Source organism: Pristiophorus japonicus, chromosome 12, assembly GCF_044704955.1.
Source record: "Pristiophorus japonicus isolate sPriJap1 chromosome 12, sPriJap1.hap1, whole genome shotgun sequence".
In the NCBI taxonomy this organism is placed as follows: domain Eukaryota; kingdom Metazoa; phylum Chordata; class Chondrichthyes; family Pristiophoridae; genus Pristiophorus; species Pristiophorus japonicus.
The window spans coordinates 126,425,144-126,443,058 of record NC_091988.1 but is presented as its reverse complement, the minus strand read 5'-3'; the positions used below and the strand labels follow the sequence as shown (position 1 = coordinate 126,443,058).

The 17,915-nt window shown below is 55.8% G+C and overlaps 1 protein-coding gene across 1 annotated transcript in view; it reads right to left on the bottom strand.

Moving 5' to 3' along the window:
* Positions 1-17,915, bottom strand: part of sycp2 (synaptonemal complex protein 2) — a 1,164,109-nt gene that overhangs the window by 193,611 nt on the left and 952,583 nt on the right. The gene's annotated exons all lie outside the window — the stretch shown is intronic.

Here is a 17,915-nt window from a genome sequence, read left to right as displayed (position 1 = left end):
GTCTCCGTGTCTCAGTGTCCCAGTGTCTCAGTGTTCTCGTGTCTCCGTGTCTCAGTGTCCTAGTGTTCGAGTGTCTCAGTGTCCCAGTGTCCCAGTGTTCTAGTGTCCCAGAGTCCCAATGTCTCAGTGTCTCAGTGTCCTAGTGTCTCAGTCTCCCAGTGTCCCAGTGTCTCAGTGTCCTCGTGTCCTAGTGTCTCAGTGTCTCAGTGTCCTAGTGTTCTAGTGTCCCAGTGTCCCAGTGTTCTAGTGTTCTAGTGTCACAGTGTCTCAGTATCCCAGTGTCCCAGGGTCCCTGTGTCTCCGTATCCCAGTGTCCCAGTGTTCTAGTGTCCCAGTGTCTCAGTGTCCTAGTGTCTCAGTCTCCCAGTGTCTCAGTGTCCCAGTGTCTCAGTGTCCTCGTGTCTCAGTGTCCTAGTGTTCTAGTGTCCCAGTGTCCCAGTGTGCTCGTGTCCCAGTGTCTCAGTGTCTCAGTGTCCCAGTGTCTCCGTGTCGCCGTGTCTCAGTGTCCCAGTGTCTCCGTGTCTCAGTGTCCCAGTGTCTCCGTGTCTCCGTGTCCTAGTGTCCTAGTGTCCCAGTGTTCTAGTGTCCCAGTGTCTCAGTGTCCTAGTGTCCTAGTGTCTCAGTGTCCCAGTGTCTCAGTGTCCTCGTGTCCTAGTGTCTCAGTGTCCTAGTGTTCTAGTGTCCCAGTGTCCTAGTGTTCTAGTGCCTCAGTGTCCCAGTGTCCCTGTGTCCCAGTGTCCCTGTGTCTCCGTGTCCCAGTGTCCCAGTGTCCCAGTGTCCTAGCGTCTCCATGTCTCAGTGTCCCAGTGTTCGAGTGTCCCAGTGTCTCAGTGTCCTAGTGTCCTCGTGTCTCAGTGTACCAGTGTCTCAGTGTCTCCGTGTCTCAGTGTCTCCGTGTCTCAGTGTCCCAGTGTTCTAGTGTCCCAGTGTCTCAGTGTCTCAGTGTCCCAGTGTCCTAGTGTCTCCATGTCTCAGTGTCCCAGTCTCCCAGTGTTCTAGTGTCCCAGTGTCTCAGTGTCTCAGTGTCCCAGTGTTTCCGTGTCCCAGTGTCCTAGTGTCCCAGTGTCTCCGTGTCTCCGTGTCCCAGTGTCCTAGTGTCTCTGTGTCCCAGTGTCTCCGTGTCTCCCTGTCCCAGTGTCTCCGTGTCTCAGTGTCCTAGTGTTCTAGTGTCTCAGTGTCCTAGTGTCTCAGGGTCTCAGTGTCCCAGTGTCCCACTGTCTCCGTGTCCCAGTGTCCTATTGTCTCCGTGTCCCAGTGTATCCGTGTCCCAGTGATTCCGTGTCTCAGTGTCCTAGTGTTCCAGTGTCCCAGTGTCTCCGTGTCCCAGTGGCTCAGTGTCTCAGTGTCCCAGTGTCCTAGTGTCTCCATGTCTCAGTGTCCCAGTGTTCTAGTGTCCCAGTGTCTGTGTCCCAGTGTCTCCGTGTCTCAGTGTCTCCGTGTCCCAGTGTCTCCGTGTCCCAGTGTCTCCGTGTCTCCCTGTCCCAGTGTCTCCGTGACTCAGTGTCCTAGTGTTCTAGTGTCTCAGTGTCCCAGTGTCTCCGTGTCCCAGTGTCTCAGTGTCCCAGTGTCTCAGTGTCCCAGTGTCTCCGTGTCCCAGTGTCTCCGTGTCTCAGTGTCTCCGTGTCTCAGTGTCCTAGTGTTCTAGTGTCTCAGTGTCCCCGTGTCCCAGTGTCTCCGTGTCTCCGTGTCCCAGTGTCTCCGTGTCCCAGTGTCTCCGTGTCCCAGTGTCTCCGTGTCTCAGTGTCCCAGTGTCTCCGTGTCTCCGTGTCTCCGTGTCTCAGTGTCCCAGTGTCCCAGTGTCTCCGTGTCTCCGTGTCCCAGTGTCTCCATGTCTCCGTGTCCTAGTGTCTCCGTGTCTCAGTGTCCTATGGTCTCAGTGTCCCAGTGTCTCCGTGTCCCAGTGGCTCAGTGTCTCAGTGTCCCAGTGTCCTAGTGTCTCCATGTCTCAGTGTCCCAGTGTTCTAGTGTCCCAGTGTCTGTGTCCCAGTGTCTCCGTGTCTCAGTGTCTCCGTGTCCCAGTGTCTCCGTGTCCCAGTGTCTCCGTGTCTCCCTGTCCCAGTGTCTCCGTGACTCAGTGTCCTAGTGTTCTAGTGTCTCAGTGTCCCAGTGTCTCCGTGTCCCAGTGTCTCAGTGTCCCAGTGTCTCAGTGTCCCAGTGTCTCCGTGTCCCAGTGTCTCCGTGTCTCAGTGTCTCCGTGTCTCAGTGTCCTAGTGTTCTAGTGTCTCAGTGTCCCCGTGTCCCAGTGTCTCCGTGTCTCCGTGTCCCAGTGTCTCCGTGTCCCAGTGTCTCCGTGTCCCAGTGTCTCCGTGTCTCAGTGTCCCAGTGTCTCCGTGTCTCCGTGTCTCCGTGTCTCAGTGTCCCAGTGTCCCAGTGTCTCCGTGTCTCCGTGTCCCAGTGTCTCCATGTCTCCGTGTCCTAGTGTCTCCGTGTCTCAGTGTCCTATGGTCTCAGTGTCCCAGTGTCTCCGTGTCCCAGTGTCTCAGTGTCTAAGTGCCCCAGTGTCCTAGTGTCTCCATTTCTCAGTGTCCCAGTCTCCCAGTGTTCTAGTGTCCCAGTGTCTCAGTGTCTCAGTGTCCTAGTGTCTCAGTGTCCCAGTGTCTCAGTGTCCCAGTGTCTCAGTGTCCTCGTGTCCTAGTGTTTCAGTGTCTCAGTGTCTCAGTGTCCTAGTGTTCTAGTGTCCCAGTGTCCCAGTGTTCTAGTGTCCCAGTGTCTCAGTGTCCCAGTGTCCTAGTGTCTCCATGTCTCAGTGTCCCAGTCTCCCAGTGTTCTAGTGTCTCAGTGTCCTAGTGTCTCAGTGTCCCAGTGTCTCAGTGTCCCAGTGTCTCAGTGTCCTCGTGTTTCAGTGTCTCAGTGTCCTAGTGTTCTAGTGTCCCAGTGTCCCAGTGTCCCAGTGTCTCAGTGTCCCAGTGTCTCCGTGTCTCAGTGTCTCCGTGTCTCCGTGTCTCAGTGTCCTAGTGTTCTAGTGTCTCAGTGTCCCAGTGTCCGATTGTCCCAGTGTCTCCGTGTCCCAGTGTCTCAGTGTCCCAGTGTCCTAGTGTCTCCATGTTTCAGTGTACCAGTGTTCTAGTGTCCCAGTGTCTCAGTGTCCTAGTGTCTCAGTGTCTCAGTGTCTCAGTATCCTTGTGTCTCCGTGTCCCAGTGTCCTAGTGTCTCCATGTCTCAGTGTCCCAGTGTTCTAGTGTCCCAGTGTCCCAGTGTCTCAGTGTCCCAGTGTCTCAGTGTTCTAGTGTCTCCGTGTCTCAATGTCCTAGTGTCTCAGTGTCCTCGTGTCTCCGTGTCCCAGTGTCCTAGTGTCTCCGTGTCTCAGTGTCCCAGTGTCTCAGTGTTCTCGTGTCTCCGTGTCTCAGTGTCCTAGTGTTCGAGTGTCTCAGTGTCCCAGTGTCCCAGTGTTCTAGTGTCCCAGAGTCCCAATGTCTCAGTGTCTCAGTGTCCTAGTGTCTCAGTCTCCCAGTGTCCCAGTGTCTCAGTGTCCTCGTGTCCTAGTGTCTCAGTGTCCTAGTGTTCTAGTGTCCCAGTGTCCCAGTGTTCTAGTGTTCTAGTGTCACAGTGTCTCAGTATCCCAGTGTCCCAGGGTCCCTGTGTCTCCGTATCCCAGTGTCCCCGTGTTCTAGTGTCCCAGTGTCTCAGTGTCCTAGTGTCTCAGTCTCCCAGTGTCTCAGTGTCCCAGTGTCTCAGTGTCCTCGTGTCTCAGTGTCCTAGTGTTCTAGTGTCCCAGTGTCCCAGTGTGCTCGTGTCCCAGTGTCTCAGTGTCTCAGTGTCCCAGTGTCTCCGTGTCGCCGTGTCTCAGTGTCCCAGTGTCTCCGTGTCTCAGTGTCCCAGTGTCTCCGTGTCTCCGTGTCCTAGTGTCCTAGTGTCCCAGTGTTCTAGTGTCCCAGTGTCTCAGTGTCCCAGTGTCTCAGTGTCCTCGTGTCCTAGTGTCTCAGTGTCCTAGTGTTCTAGTGTCCCAGTGTCCTAGTGTTCTAGTGCCTCAGTGTCCCAGTGTCCCTGTGTCTCCGTGTCCCAGTGTCCCAGTGTCCTAGCGTCTCCATGTCTCAGTGTCCCAGTGTTCGAGTGTCCCAGTGTCTCAGTGTCCTAGTGTCCTCGTGTCTCAGTGTACCAGTGTCTCAGTGTCCCAGTGTCCCAGTGTCTCTGTGTCTCTGTGTCTCTGTGTCTCAGTGTCTCAGTGTCTCCGTGTCTCAGTGTCCTAGTGTTCTAGTGTCTCAGTGTCCGATTGTCCCAGTGTCTCCGTGTCCCAGTGTCCCAGTGTCCTAGTGTCTCCATGTCTCAGTGTCCCAGTGTTCTAGTGTCCCAGTGTCTCAGTGTCCCAGTGTCTCAGTGTCCTAGTGTCTCAGTGTCTCAGTGTCCCAGTGGCCTACTGTCTCAGTGTCTCAGTATCCTAGTGTCTCCGTGTCCCAGTGTCTCAGTGTCTCAGTGTCCTACTGTCCTTGTGTCTCAGTGTCCTAGTGTCTCAGTGTCCCAGTATCCTAGAGTCTCCATGTCTCAGTGTCCCAGTGTTCTAGTGTCCCAGTGTCTCAGTGTCCCAGTGTCTCCGTGTCTCAGTGTCCCCATGTCTCAGTGTTCCTGTGTCTCCGTGTCTCAGTGTCCCAGTGTCTCCGTGTCCCCGTGTCTCCGTGTCTCAGTGTCTTAGTGTCCCAGTGTCTCTGTGTCTCAGTGTCTCAGTGTCCCAGTGTCTCCGTGTCTCAGTGTTCCCGTGTCTCCGTGTCCCAGTGTTCCCGTGTCTCCGTGTCTCAGTGTTCCCGTGTCTCCGTGTCTCAGTGTTTTAGTGTCTCCGTGTCCCAGTGTCCCAGTGTCTCCGTGTCTCCGTGTCTCCGTGTCTCAGTGTCTCAGTGTCCCCGTGTCTCAGTGTCTCAGTGTCTCCGTGTCTCAGTGTCCCAGTGTCCCAGTGTCTCCGTGTCTCAGTGTTCCCGTGTGTACGTGTCCCAGTGTCTCAGTGTCTCAGTGTCCCAGTGTCTCCGTGTCTCAGTGTTCCCGTGTCCCAGTGTTCCCGTGTCTCCGTGTCTCAGTGTTCCCGTGTCTCCGTGTCTCAGTGTTCCCGTGTCTCCGTGTCCCAGTGTCTCCGTGTCTCCGTGTCTCAGTGTCCCAGTGTCTCCGTGTCTCAGTGTCTCCGTGTCTCAGTGTCCCCGTGTCTCAGTGTCTCCGTGTCTCAGTGTCCCAGTGTCCCAGTGTCTCCGTGTCTCAGTGTTCCCGTGTGTACGTGTCCCAGTGTCCCAGTGTCTCAGTGTCCCAGTGTCTCAGTGTCCTAGTGTCTCCGTGTCCCAGTGTCTCAGTGTCTCAGTGTCCTACTGTCCTAGTGTCTCAGTGTGCTAGTGTCCTAGTGTCTCAGTGTCTCAGAGTCCTAGTGTCTCCGTGTCCCAGTGTCCCAGTGTCCCAGTGTCTGAGTGTCCCAGTATCCTAGAGTCTCCATGTCTCAGTGTCCCAGTGTTCTAGTGTCCCAGTGTCTCCGTGTCCCAGTGTCTCAGTGTCCTACTGTCCTAGTGTCTCAGTGTCCTAGTGTCCTAGTGTCTCAGTGTCCTAGTGTCTCCGTGTCCCAGTGTCTCAGTGTCCTACTGTCCTAGTGTCTCAGTGTCCTAGTGTCCTAGTGTCTCAGTGTCCTAGTGTCTCCGTGTCCCAGTGTCTCAGTGTCCCAGTGTCCTAGTGTCTCCATGTCTCAGTGTCCCAGTGTTCTAGTGTCCCAGTGTCTCAGTGTCCCAGTGTTCTAGTGTCCCAGTGTCTCAGTGTCTCAGAGTCCTAGTGTCTCCGTGTCCCAGTGTCCCAGTGTCTGAGTGTCCCAGTATCCTAGAGTCTCCATGTCTCAGTGTCCCAGTGTTCTAGTGTCCCAGTGCCTCCGTGTCCCAGTGTCTCAGTGTCCTACTGTCCTAGTGTCTCAGTGTCCTAGTGTCTCAGTGTCCTAGTGTCTCCGTGTCCCAGTGTCTCAGTGTCCTACTGTCCTAGTGTCTCAGTGTCCTAGTGTCCTAGTGTCTCAGTGTCCTAGTGTCTCCGTGTCCCAGTGTCTCAGTGTCCCAGTGTCCTAGTGTCTCCATGTCTCAGTGTCCCAGTGTTCTAGTGTCCCAGTGTCTCAGTGTCCCAGTGTTCTAGTGTCCCAGTGTCTCAGTGTCCCAGTGTCTCAGTGTCATAGTGTTCTAGTGTCTCAGTGTCCTTGTGTTTCAGTGTCTCAGTGTCTCCGTGTCTCAGTGTCCCAGTGTCTCAGTGTCCCAGTGTCTCCGTGTCTCAGTGTCCTAGTGTTCTCGTGTCTCAGTGTCCCAGTGTCCCAGTGTCTCAGTGTCCCAGTGTCCCAGTGTCTCCGTGCCCCAGTGTCTCAGTGTCCCAGTGTATCAGTGTCCTAGTGTTCTCGTGTCTCAGTGTCCCAGTGTCCCAGTGTCCCAGTGTCTCCGTGTCTCAGTGTCCCAGTGTCCCAGTGTCTCCGTGTCCCAGTGTCCCAGTGTCTCAGTGTCCCAGTGTCTCAGTGTCCCAGTGTCTCTGTGTCCTAGTGTTCTAGTGTCTCAGTGCCTCCGTGTCTCCGTGTCTCAGTGTCCTAGTGTTCTAGTGTCCTAGTGTCTCCATGTGTCAGTGTCCCAGTGTCCCTGTGTTCTAGTGTCCCAGTGTCCCTGTGTTCTAGTGTCCCAGTGTCTGTGTCCCAGTGTCTCCGTGTCTCAGTGTCCCAGTGTCTCCGTGTCTCCGTGTCCCCGTGTCTCCGTCTCCTAGTGTTCTAGTGTCTCAGTGTCCCAGTGTCTCCGTGTCTCAGTGACCCAGTGTCTCCGTGTCCTAGTGTCCTAGTGTTTCAGTGTCTCAGTGTCTCCGTGTCTCAGTGTACCAGTGTCTCAGTGTCCCAGTGTCTCCGTGTCTCAGTGTCTCCGTGTCTCAGTGTCCCCGTGTCTCAGTGTCTCCGTGTCTCAGTGTCCCAGTGTCTCCGTGTCCCCGTGTCTCCGTGTCTCAGTGTCTCAGTGTCCCAGTGTCTCCGTGTCTCAGTGTCCCAGTGTCTCCGTGTCTCAGTGTCCCAGTGTCCTAGTGTTTCAGTGTCTCAGTGTCTCCGTGTCTCCGTGTCTCAGTGTACCAGTGTCTCAGTGTCTCCGTGTCTCAGTGTCCCAGTGTCTCAGTGTACCAGTGTCTCAGTGTCTCCGTGTCCCAGTGTCTCAGTGTCCCCGTGTCTCAGTGTCCCAGTGTCTCCGTGTCTCAGTGTCCCAGTGTCTCCGTGTCCCCGTGTCCCAGTGTCTCCGTGTCTCACTGTCTTAGTGTCCCAGTGTCTCTGTGTCTCAGTGTCCCAGTGTCTCCGTGTCTCAGTGTTCCCGTGTCTCCGTGTCCCAGTGTCCCAGTGTCTCAGTGTCCCAGTGTCTCCGTGTCTCCGTGTCTCAGTGTCCCAGTATCTCCGTGTCTCAGTGTCTCCGTGTCTCAGTGTCCCCGTGTCTCCGTCTCCTAGTGTTCTAGTGTCTCAGTGTCCCAGTGTCTCCGTGTCTCAGTGACCCAGTGTCTCCGTGTCCTAGTGTCTCAGTGTCTCCGTGTCTCAGTGTCCCCGTGTCTCCGTCTCCTAGTGTTCTAGTGTTTCAGTGTCTCAGTGTCTCAGTGTCTCCGTGTCTCAGTGTACCAGTGTCTCAGTGTCCCAGTGTCTCCGTGTCTCAGTGTCTCCGTGTCTCAGTGTCCCCGTGTCTCAGTGTCCCAGTGACTCCGTGTCTCAGTGTCCCAGTGTCTCCGTGTCCCCGTGTCTCCGTGTCTCAGTGTCTCAGTGTCCCAGTGTCTCCGTGTCCCAGTATCCCAGTGTCTCCGTGTCTCAGTGTCCCAGTGTCCCAGTGTCTCCGTGTCCCAGTGTCTCAGTGTCCCAGTGTCTCAGTGTCCTAGTGTTCTCGTGTCTCAGTGTCCCAGTGTCCCAGTGTCTCCGTGTCTCAGTGTCCCAGTGTCTCCGTGTCCCAGTGTCTCAGTGTCCCAGTGTCTCAGTGTCTCAGTGTCCTAGTGTTCTAGTGTCTCAGTGTCTCAGTGTCTCCGTGTCTCAGTGTACCAGTGTCTCAGTGTCCCAGTGTCTCCGTGTCTCAGTGTCTCCGTGTCTCAGTGTCCCCGTGTCTCAGTGTCCCAGTGACTCCGTGTCTCAGTGTCCCAGTGTCTCCGTGTCCCCGTGTCTCCGTGTCTCAGTGTCTCAGTGTCCCAGTGTCTCCGTGTCCCAGTATCCCAGTGTCTCCGTGTCTCAGTGTCCCAGTGTCCCAGTGTCTCCGTGTCCCAGTGTCTCAGTGTCCCAGTGTCTCAGTGTCCTAGTGTTCTCGTGTCTCAGTGTCCCAGTGTCCCAGTGTCTCCGTGTCTCAGTGTCCCAGTGTCTCCGTGTCCCAGTGTCTCAGTGTCCCAGTGTCTCAGTGTCTCAGTGTCCTAGTGTTCTAGTGTCTCAGTGCCTCCGTGTCTCCGTGTCTCAGTGTCCTAGTGTTCTAGTGTCCTAGTGTCTCCGTGTCTCAGTGTCCCAGTGTCCCAGTGTCTCAGTGTCCCAGTGTCTCAGTGGCCCAGTGTCCCAGTGTCTCCGTGTCTCAGTGCCCCAGTGTCTCCGTGTCTCCGTGTCTCAGTGTCCCAGTGTCCCAGTGCCCCAGTGTCTCCGTGTCTCCGTGTCTCAGTGTCCCAGTGTCCCAGTGTCTCAGTGTCCCAGTGTCTCAGTGTCTCAGTGTCCCAGTGTTCTAGTGTCTCAGTGTCCTAGTGTCTCCGTGTCCCAGTGTCCCAGTGTCCCAGTGTCTCCGTGTCTCAGTGTCCCAGTGTCTCCGTGTCTCAGTGTCCCAGTGTCCCAGTGTCCCAGTGCCTCAGTGTCCTAGTGTTCTAGTGTCTCAGTGTCCTAGTGTCTCCGTGTCCCAGTGTCTCAGTGTCCCAGTGTCTCCGTGTCTCAGTGTCCTAGTGTTCTAGTGTCTCAGTACCCAGTGTCTCCGTGTCTCAGTGCCCCAGTGTCTCCGTGTCTCCGTGTCTCAGTGTCCCAGTGTCTCAGTGTCCCAGTGTCTCAGTGTCTCAGTGTCCCAGTGTTCTAGTGTCTCAGTGTCCTAGTGTCTCCGTGTCTCCGTGTCTCAGTGCCCCAGTGTCTCCGTGTCTCCGTGTCTCAGTGTCCCAGTGTCCCAGTGTCTCAGTGTCCCAGTGTCCCAGTGTCTCAGTGTCTCAGTGTCCCAGTGTTCTAGTGTCTCAGTGTCCTAGTGTCTCCGTGCCTCAGTGTCCCAGTGTCCTAGTGTCTCCGTGTCCCAGTTTCCCAGTGTCTCAGTGTCCCAGTGTCCCAGTGTCCCAGTGTCTCAGTGCCTCAGTGTCCTAGTGTCTCAGTGTCTCCGTGTCTCCGTGTCCCAGTGTCTCAGTGTCTCCGTGTCTCAGTGTCCTAGTGTCCTAGTGTTCTAGTGTCTCAGTGTCCCAGTGTCTCCGTGTCTCAGTGCCTCCGTGTCTCCGTGTCTCAGTGTCCCAGTGTCCCAGTGTCCCAGTGTCTCAGTGTTCTAGTGTCTCAGTGTCCTAGTGTCTCCGTGTCTCAGTGTCCTAGTGTTCTAGTGTCTCAGTGTCCCAGTGTCCCAGTGTCTCCGTGTCTCAGTGCCCCAGTGTCTCCGTGTCTCAGTGTCTCAGTGTCTCAGTGTCCCAGTGTCTCAGTGTCTCAGTGTCCCAGTGTTCTAGTGTCTCAGTGTCTCAGTGTTCTAGTGTCTCAGTGTCCAAGTGTCTCCGTGTCTCAGTGCCTCCGTGTCTCCGTGTCTCAGTGTCCCAGTGTCCCAGTGTCCCGTGTCTCAGTGTCCCAGTGTTCTAGTGTCTCAGTGTCCTAGTGTCTCCGTGTCTCAGTGTCCTAGTGTTCTAGTGTCTCAGTGTCCCAGTGTCCCAGTGTCTCAGTGCCCCAGTGTCTCCGTGTCTCAGTGTCCCAGTGTCCCAGTGTCTCAGTGTCCCAGTGTCCCAGTGTCTCAGTGTCTCAGTGTCTCAGTGACCCAGTGTTCTAGTGTCTCAGTGTCTCAGTGTCCCAGTGTTCTAGTGTCCTAGTGTCTCCGTGTCTCAGTGTCCCAGTGTCCCAGTGTCCCAGTGTCTCAGTGTCCCAGTGTCTCAGTGTCTCAGTGTCCTAGTGTCTCCGTGTCTCAGTGTCCCAGTGTCCCAGTGTCTCAGTGTCCCAGTGTCTCAGTGTCCCCAGTGTTCTAGTGTCTCAGTGTCCTAGTGTCTCCGTGTCTCAGTGTCCCAGTGTCCCAGTGTCTCAGTGTCCCAGTGTCTCAGTGTCTCAGTGTCCCAGTGTTCTAGTGTCTCAGTGTCCCAGTGTCTCAGTGTCCCAGTGTCCCAGTGTCTCAGTGTCTCAGTGTTCTAGTGTCTCAGTGTCCTAGTGTCTCCGTGTCCCAGTGTCCCAGTGTCTCAGTGTTCTAGTGTCTCAGTGTCCTAGTGTCTCCGTGTCTCAGTGTCCCAGTGTCCCAGTGTCTCAGTGTCCCAGTGTCTCAGTGTCTCAGTATCCCAGTGTTCTAGTGTCTCAGTGTCCTAGTGTCTCAGTGTCCCAGTGTCCCAGTGTCCCAGTGCCTCAGTGTCCCAGTGTCTCAGTGTCCCAGTGTCCCAGTGTCTCAGTGTCCTAGTGTCTCCGTGTCTCAGTGTCCCAGTGTCCTAGTGTCTCCGTGTCTCAGTGTCCCAGTGTCTCAGTGTCCCAGTGTCCCAGTGTCTCAGTGTCCTAGTGTTCTAGTGTCTCAGTGTCCTAGTGTCTCCGTGTCTCAGTGCCCCAGTGTCTCCGTGTCTCAGTGTCCCAGTGTCCCAGTGTCTCAGTGTCCCAGTGTCTCAGTGTCCTAGTGTTCTAGTGTCTCAGTGTCCCAGTGTCTCAGTGCCCCAGTGTCTCCGTGTCTCAGTGTCCCAGTGTCCCAGTGTCCCAGTGTCTCAGTGTCTCAGTGTCCCAGTGTTCTAGTGTCTCAGTGTCCTCGTGTCTCCGTGTCTCAGTGTCCTAGTGTTCTAGTGTCTCAGTGTCCCAGTGTCCCAGTGTCTCCGTGTCTCAGTGCCCCAGTGTCTCCGTGTCTCAGTGTCCCAGTGTCCCAGTGTCTCAGTGTCTCAGTGTCCCAGTGTCTCAGTGTCCCAGTGTCTCAGTGTCTCAGTGTTCTAGTGTCTCAGTGTCCTAGTGTCTCCGTGTCTCAGTGTCCCAGTGTCCCAGTATCCCAGTGTCTCAGTATCCCAGTGTCTCAGTGTCCCAGTGTTCTAGTGTCTCAGTGTCCTCGTGTCTCCGTGTCTCAGTGTCCCAGTGTCCCAGTGTCTCCGTGTCTCAGTGCCCCAGTGTCTCCGTGTCTCCGTGTCCCAGTGTCCCAGTGTCTCAGTGTCTCAGTGTCCCAGTGTTCTAGTGTCTCAGTGTCCCAGTGTCCCAGTGTCCCAGTGTCTCAGTATCCCAGTGTCTCAGTGTCTCAGTGTCCCAGTGTTCTAGTGTCTCAGTGTCCTAGTGTCTCCGTGTCTCAGTGTCCCAGTGTCCCAGTGTCCCAGTGTCCCAGTGTCTCAGTGTCCCAGTGTCTCAGTGTCCCAGTGTTCTAGTGTCTCAGTGTCCTAGTGTCTCCGTGTCTCAGTGTCCTAGTGTCTCCGTGTCTCAGTGTCCCAGTGTCCCAGTGTCCCAGTGTCCCAGTGTCTCAGTGTCCCAGTGTCTCAGTGACCCAGTGTTCTAGTGTCTCAGTGTCCTAGTGTCTCCGTGTCTCAGTGTCCTAGTGTCTCCGTGTCTCAGTGTCCTAGTGTCTCCGTGTCTCAGTGTCCCAGTGTCCCAGTGTCTCAGTGTCCCAGTGTCCCAGTGTCTCAGTGTCTCAGTGACCCAGTGTTCTAGTGTCTCAGTGTCCTAGTGTCTCCGTGTCTCAGTGTCCCAGTGTCTCCGTGTCTCAGTGTCCCAGTGTCCCAGTGTCTCAGTGTCCCAGTGTCCCAGTGTCCTAGTGTTCTAGTGTCTCAGTGTCCTAGTGTCTCCGTGTCTCAGTGCCCCAGTGTCCTAGTGTCTCCGTGTCTCAGTGTCCCAGTGTCCCAGTGTCTCAGTGTCCCAGTGTCCCAGTGTCTCAGTGTCTCAGTGACCCAGTGTTCTAGTGTCTCAGTGTCCTAGTGTCTCCGTGTCTCAGTGTCCCAGTGTCTCCGTGTCTCAGTGTCCCAGTGTCCCAGTGTCTCAGTGTCCCAGTGTCCCAGTGTCCTAGTGTTCTAGTGTCTCAGTGTCCTAGTGTCTCCGTGTCTCAGTGCCCCAGTGTCCAAGTGTCTCCGTGTCTCAGTGTCCCAGTGTCCCAGTGTCTCAGTGTCCTAGTGTCTCCGTGTCTCAGTGTCCTAGTGTTCTAGTGTCTCAGTGTCCTACAGTCTCCGTGTCTCAGTGTCCCAGTGTCCCAGTGTCCTAGTGTTCTAGTGTCTCAGTGTCCTAGTGTTTCAGTATCTCAGTGTCTCCGTGTCTCAGTGTCCGAGTGTTCTAGTGTCCCAGTGTCTCCGTGTCTCAGTGTCCCAGTGTCCCAGTGTCTCAGTGTCCCAGTGTCCCAGTGTCCTAGTGTTCTAGTGTCTCAGTGTCCTAGTGTCTCCGTGTCTCAGTGCCCCAGTGTCCTAGTGTCTCCGTGTCTCAGTGTCCCAGTGTCCCAGTGTCTCAGTGTCCCAGTGTCCCAGTGTCTCAGTGTCTCAGTGACCCAGTGTTCTAGTGTCTCAGTGTCCTAGTGTCTCCGTGTCTCAGTGTCCCAGTGTCTCCGTGTCTCAGTGTCCCAGTGTCCCAGTGTCTCAGTGTCCCAGTGTCCCAGTGTCCTAGTGTTCTAGTGTCTCAGTGTCCTAGTGTCTCCGTGTCTCAGTGCCCCAGTGTCCAAGTGTCTCCGTGTCTCAGTGTCCCAGTGTCCCAGTGTCTCAGTGTCCTAGTGTCTCCGTGTCTCAGTGTCCTAGTGTTCTAGTGTCTCAGTGTCCTACAGTCTCCGTGTCTCAGTGTCCCAGTGTCCCAGTGTCCTAGTGTTCTAGTGTCTCAGTGTCCTAGTGTTTCAGTATCTCAGTGTCTCCGTGTCTCAGTGTCCGAGTGTTCTAGTGTCCTAGTGTCTCCATGTCTCAGTGTCCCAGTGTCCCTGTGTTCTAGTGTCCCAGTGTCTGTGTCCCAGTGTCTCCGTGTCTCCGTGTCCCCGTGTCTCCGTGTCTCAGTGTCTCCGTGTCTCAGTGTCCCCGTGTCTCAGTGTCCCAGTGTCTCCGTGTCTCCGTGTCTCAGTGTCCCCGTGTCTCTGTGTCCCAGTGTCTCCGTGTCTCAGTGTCCCAGTGTCTCCGTGTCTCAGTGTCCCAGTGTCCCCGTGTCTCCGTGTCCCAGTGTCTCCGTGTCTCAGTGTCTCAGTGTCCCAGTATCTCCGTGTCTCCGTGTCCCCGTGTCTCAGTGTCCCAGTGTCCCAGTGTCTCCGTGTCTCAGTGTCCCAGTGTCTCCTTGTCTCAGTGTCCCAATGTCTCCGTGTCTCCGTGTCTCAGTGTCTCCGTGTCTCCGTGTCTCAGTGTCCGCATGTCTCCGTGTCCCAGTGTCTCCGTGTCTCCGTGTCTCAGTGTCTCAGTGTCCCAGTGTCTCCGTGTCTCAGTGTCCCCGTGTCTCAGTGTCCCAGTGTCTCCGTGTCTCAGTGTCCCAGTGTCTCCGTGTCCCAATGTCTCAGTGTCTCAGTGTCCCAGTGTCTCCGTGTCTCAGTGTCTCAGTGTCCCAGTGTCTCCGTGTCTCCGTGTCTCAGTGTCCCCGTGTCTCAGTGTCCCAGTGTCTCAGTGTCCCAGTGTCTCCGTGTCTCAGTGTCTCCGTGTCTCCGTGTCTCAGTGTCCCAGTGTCTCTGTGTTTCAGTGTCTCAGTGTCCCCGTGTCTCCATGTCTCAGTGTCCCAGTGTCTCCGTGTCTCAGTGTCCCAATGTCTCCGTGTCTCCGTGTCCCCGTGTCTCCGTGTCTCAGTGTCTCAGTGTCCCAGTGTCTCCGTGTCTCGGTGTCCCAGTGTCTCCGTGTCTCAGTGTCCCAATGTCTCCGTGTCTCCGTGTCCCCGTGTCTCCGTGTCTCAGTGTCTCAGTGTCCCAGTGTCTCCGTGTCTCGGTGTCTCGGTGTCCCAGTGTCTCCGTGCCTCAGTGTCCCAGTGTCTCCATGTCCCAGTGTCTCGGTGTCCTCGTGTCCCAGTGTCTCAGTGTCCCAGTTTCTCCATGTCCCAGATCCCAGTGTCCCAGTGTCTCAGTGTCCTAGTGTCTCAGTGTCTCAGTGTCCCAGTGTCTCCGTGTCCCAGAGTCCCAGTGTCCTAGTGCCTCAGTGTCCCAGTGTCCCAGTGTCCTAGTGTCTCAGTGTCCCAGTGTCGCAGTGTCCCAGTGCCTGTGTCCCAGTGTCTCCGTGTCCCAGTGTCTCGGTGTCCTAGTGTCCCAGTGTCTCAGTGTCCCAGTGTCTCCATGTCCCAGATCCCCGTGTCCCAGTGTCCCAGTGTCTCAGTGTCCCAGTGTCTCCGTGTCCCAGTGTCTCCGTGTCCCAGTGTCTCCATGTCCCAGATCCCCGTGTCCCAGTGTCTCCGTGTCTCAGTGTTCTAGTGTCCCAGTGTCTCAGTGTCCCAGTGTCCTAGTGTCTCAGTGTCTCAGTGTCCTAGTGTCCCAGTGTCTCAGTGCCCTAGTATCTCCGTGTCCCCGTGTCCTAGTGTCCCAGTGTCCCAGTGTCTCCGTGTCCCAGTGTCCCAGTCTCTCAGTGTCCCAGTGTCTCCGTGTCCCAGTGTCTCCGTGTCTCCGTGTCTCACTGTCTCAGTGTCCCAGTGTTCTCGTGTCCCAGTGTCTCAGTGTCCCAGTGTCTCAGTGTCCTAGTGTCTCAGTGTCCTACTGTCTCAGTGTCCTTGTGTTTCAGTGTCTCAGTGTCTCCGTGTCTCCGTGTCTCAGTGTCCCAGTGTCTCCGTGTCTCAGTGTCCTAGTGTTCTAGTGTCTCAGTGTCCCAGTGTCCCAGTGTCTCCGTGTCTCAGTGCCCCAGTGTCTCAGTGTCCCAGTGTCCTAGTGTCCCAGTGTCTCAGTGTCCCAGTGTCTCAGTGTCTCAGTGTCATAGTGTCCCAGTGTCCCAGTGGCCTAGTGTCCCAGTGTCTCAGTGTCCCAGCGTCTCAGTGTCCCAGTGTCTCAGTGTCTCAGTGTCAGTGTCCCAGTGCCCCAGTGTCTCAGTGTCATAGTGTCCCAGTGTCTCAGTGTCTCCTTGTCTCAGTGTCCCAGTGTCTCCGTGTCTCCGTGTCCCCGTGTCTCAGTGTCCCAGTGTCTCAGTGTCCCAGTGTCTCCGTGTCTCAGTGTCCTAGTGTCCCAGTGTCTCAGTGTCTCAGTGTCCCCGTGTCTCCGTGTCTCCGTGTCCCCGTGTCCCAGTGTCTCAGTGTCCCCGTGTCTCCGTGTATCAGTGTCTCCGTGTCTCCGTGTCTCAGTGTCCCAGTGTCTCCGTGTCTCAGTGTCCTAGTGTTCTAGTGTCTCAGTGTCCCAGTGTCCCAGTGTCTCCGTGTCTCAGTGCCCCAGTGTCTCAGTGTCCCAGTGTCCTAGTGTCCCAGTGTCTCAGTGTCCCAGTGTCTCAGTGTCTCAGTGTCATAGTGTCCCAGTGTCCCAGTGGCCTAGTGTCCCAGTGTCTCAGTGTCCCAGCGTCTCAGTGTCCCAGTGTCTCAGTGTCTCAGTGTCAGTGTCCCAGTGCCCCAGTGTCTCAGTGTCATAGTGTCCCAGTGTCTCAGTGTCTCCTTGTCTCAGTGTCCCAGTGTCTCCGTGTCTCCGTGTCCCCGTGTCTCAGTGTCCCAGTGTCTCAGTGTCCCAGTGTCTCCGTGTCTCAGTGTCCTAGTGTCCCAGTGTCTCAGTGTCTCAGTGTCCCCGTGTCTCCGTGTCTCCGTGTCCCCGTGTCCCAGTGTCTCAGTGTCCCCGTGTCTCCGTGTATCAGTGTCTCCGTGTCTCAGTGTCTCAGTGTCCCAGTGTCTCAGTGTCCCAGTGTCCTAGTGTCTCCATGTCTCAGTGTCCCAGTGTTCCAGTGTCCCAGTGTCTCCGTGTCCCAGTGTCTCAGTGTCCTAGTGTCCCAGTGTCCCAGTGTCTCCGTGTCCCAGATCCCAGTGTCTCCGTGTCCCAGTGTCCTAGTGTCCCAGTCTCTCAGTGTCCCAGTGTCTCCGTGTCCCAGATCCCAGTGTCTCCGTGTCCCAGTGTCCTAGTGTCCCAGTCTCTCAGTGTCCCAGTGTCCCAGTGTCTCCGTGTCCCAGATCCCAGTGTCTCCGTGTCCCAGTGTTCTCATGTCCCAGTGTCTCAGTGTCCCAGTGTCTCAGTGACCTACTGTCTCAGTGTCCTTGTGTTTCAGTGTCTCAGTGTCCCAGTGTCTCAGTGTCCCAGTGTCCCAGTGTCTCCGTGTCCCTGTGTCCTAGTGTTCTAGTGTCTCAGTGTCCCAGTGTCCCAGTGTCTCCGTGTCTCAGTGTCCCAGTGTCCCAGTGTCTCCGTGTCCCAGTGTCTCAGTGTCTCAGTGACCCAGTGTCTCAGTGTCATAGTGTCCGTGTCCCAGTGTCTCAGTGTCCTAGTGTCTCAGTGTCCTAGTGTGCTAGTGTCTCAGTGTCCTTGTGTTTCAGTGTCTCAGTGTCTCCGTGTCTCAGAGTCCCAGTGTCTCCGTGTCTCAGTGTTCCAGTGTCCTAGTGTCCCAGTGTCTCAGTGTCCCAGTGTCTCAGTGTCATAGTGTCAGTGTCCCAGTGTTCTAGTGTCCCAGTGCCTCAGTGTCCCAGTGTCTCAGTGTTCTAGTGTCTCAGTGTCCTTGTGTTTCAGTGTCTCAGTGTCTCCGTGTCTCAGTGTCCCAGTGTCTCAGTGTCCCAGTGTCTCCGTGTCTCAGTGTCCTAGTGTTGTAGTGTCCCAGTGTCCCAGTGTCTCAGTGTCCCAGTGTCTCCATGTCTCAGTGTCCCAGTGTCTCAGTGTCCCCGTGTCTCAGTGTCCCAGTGTCTCCGTGTCTCAGTGTCCCAGTGTCTCCGTGTCTCCGTGTCTCAGTGTCCCAGTGTCTCCATGTCTCAGTGTCCCAGTGTCCCAGTGTCTCCATGTCTCAGTGTCCCAGTGTCCCAGTGTCTCCGTGTCTCAGTGTCCCAGTGTCCTAGTGTCCCAGTGTCTCAGTGTCTCAGTGTCCCCGTGTCCCAGTGGCTCCGTGTCTCAGTGGCTCCGTGTCTCCGTGTCCCCGTGTCTCCGTGTCTCAGTGTCTCAGTGTCTCCGTGTCTCAGTGTCCCCGTGTCTCCGTGTCTAAGTGCCCCAGTGTCTCCGTGTCTCAGTGTCTCAGTGTCTCCGTGTCTCAGTGTCCCAGTGTCGCCGTGTCTCCGTGTCTCAGTGTCCCAGTGTCCTCGTGTCCTAGTGTCTCAGTGACCTAGTGTTCTAGTGTCCCAGTGTCTCCGTGTCTCAGTGTCCCAGTGTCTCCGTGTCTCAGTGTCTCAGTGTCCTAGTATCTCAGTGTTTCAGTGTCCCAGTGTCTCAGTGTCCCAGTGTCCTAGTGTCTCCATGTCTCAGTGTCCCAGTGTCCCAGTGTCTCAGAGTCCCAGTGTCTCCGTGTCCCAGAGTCTCAGTGTCCTACTGTCCTAGTGTCTCAGTGTCCTAGTCTCTCAGTGTCCTAGTGTCTCCGTGTCCCAGTGTCCTAGTGTCTCAGTGTCCTAGTGTCTCAGTGTCCCAGTGCCCTAGTGTCTCAGTGTCCCAGTATCCTAGTGTCTCAGTGTCCCAGTGTCCTATTGTCCCAGTGTCTCAGTGTCTCCCTGTCCCAGTGTCACCGTGTCATAATGTCTCAGTGTCCCAGTGTTCTAGTGTCCCAGTGTCTCAGTGTCCCAGTGTCTCAGTGTCCTAGTGTTTCAGTGTCTCAGTGTCTCCGTGTCTCAGTGTCCCAGTGTCTCCGTGTCCTAGTGTTCTCGTGTCTCAGTGTCCCAGTGTCTCCGTGTCTCAGTGTCCCCGTGTCTCCGTGTCTCCGTGTCTCAGTGTCTCCGTGTCTCCGTGTCCTAGTGTTCTCGTGTCTCAGTGTCCCAGTGTCTCCGTGTCTCAGTGTCCCCATGTCCCCGTGTCTCAGTGTCTCCGTGTCTCCATGTCCTAGTGTTCTCGTGTCTCAGTGTCCCAGTGTCT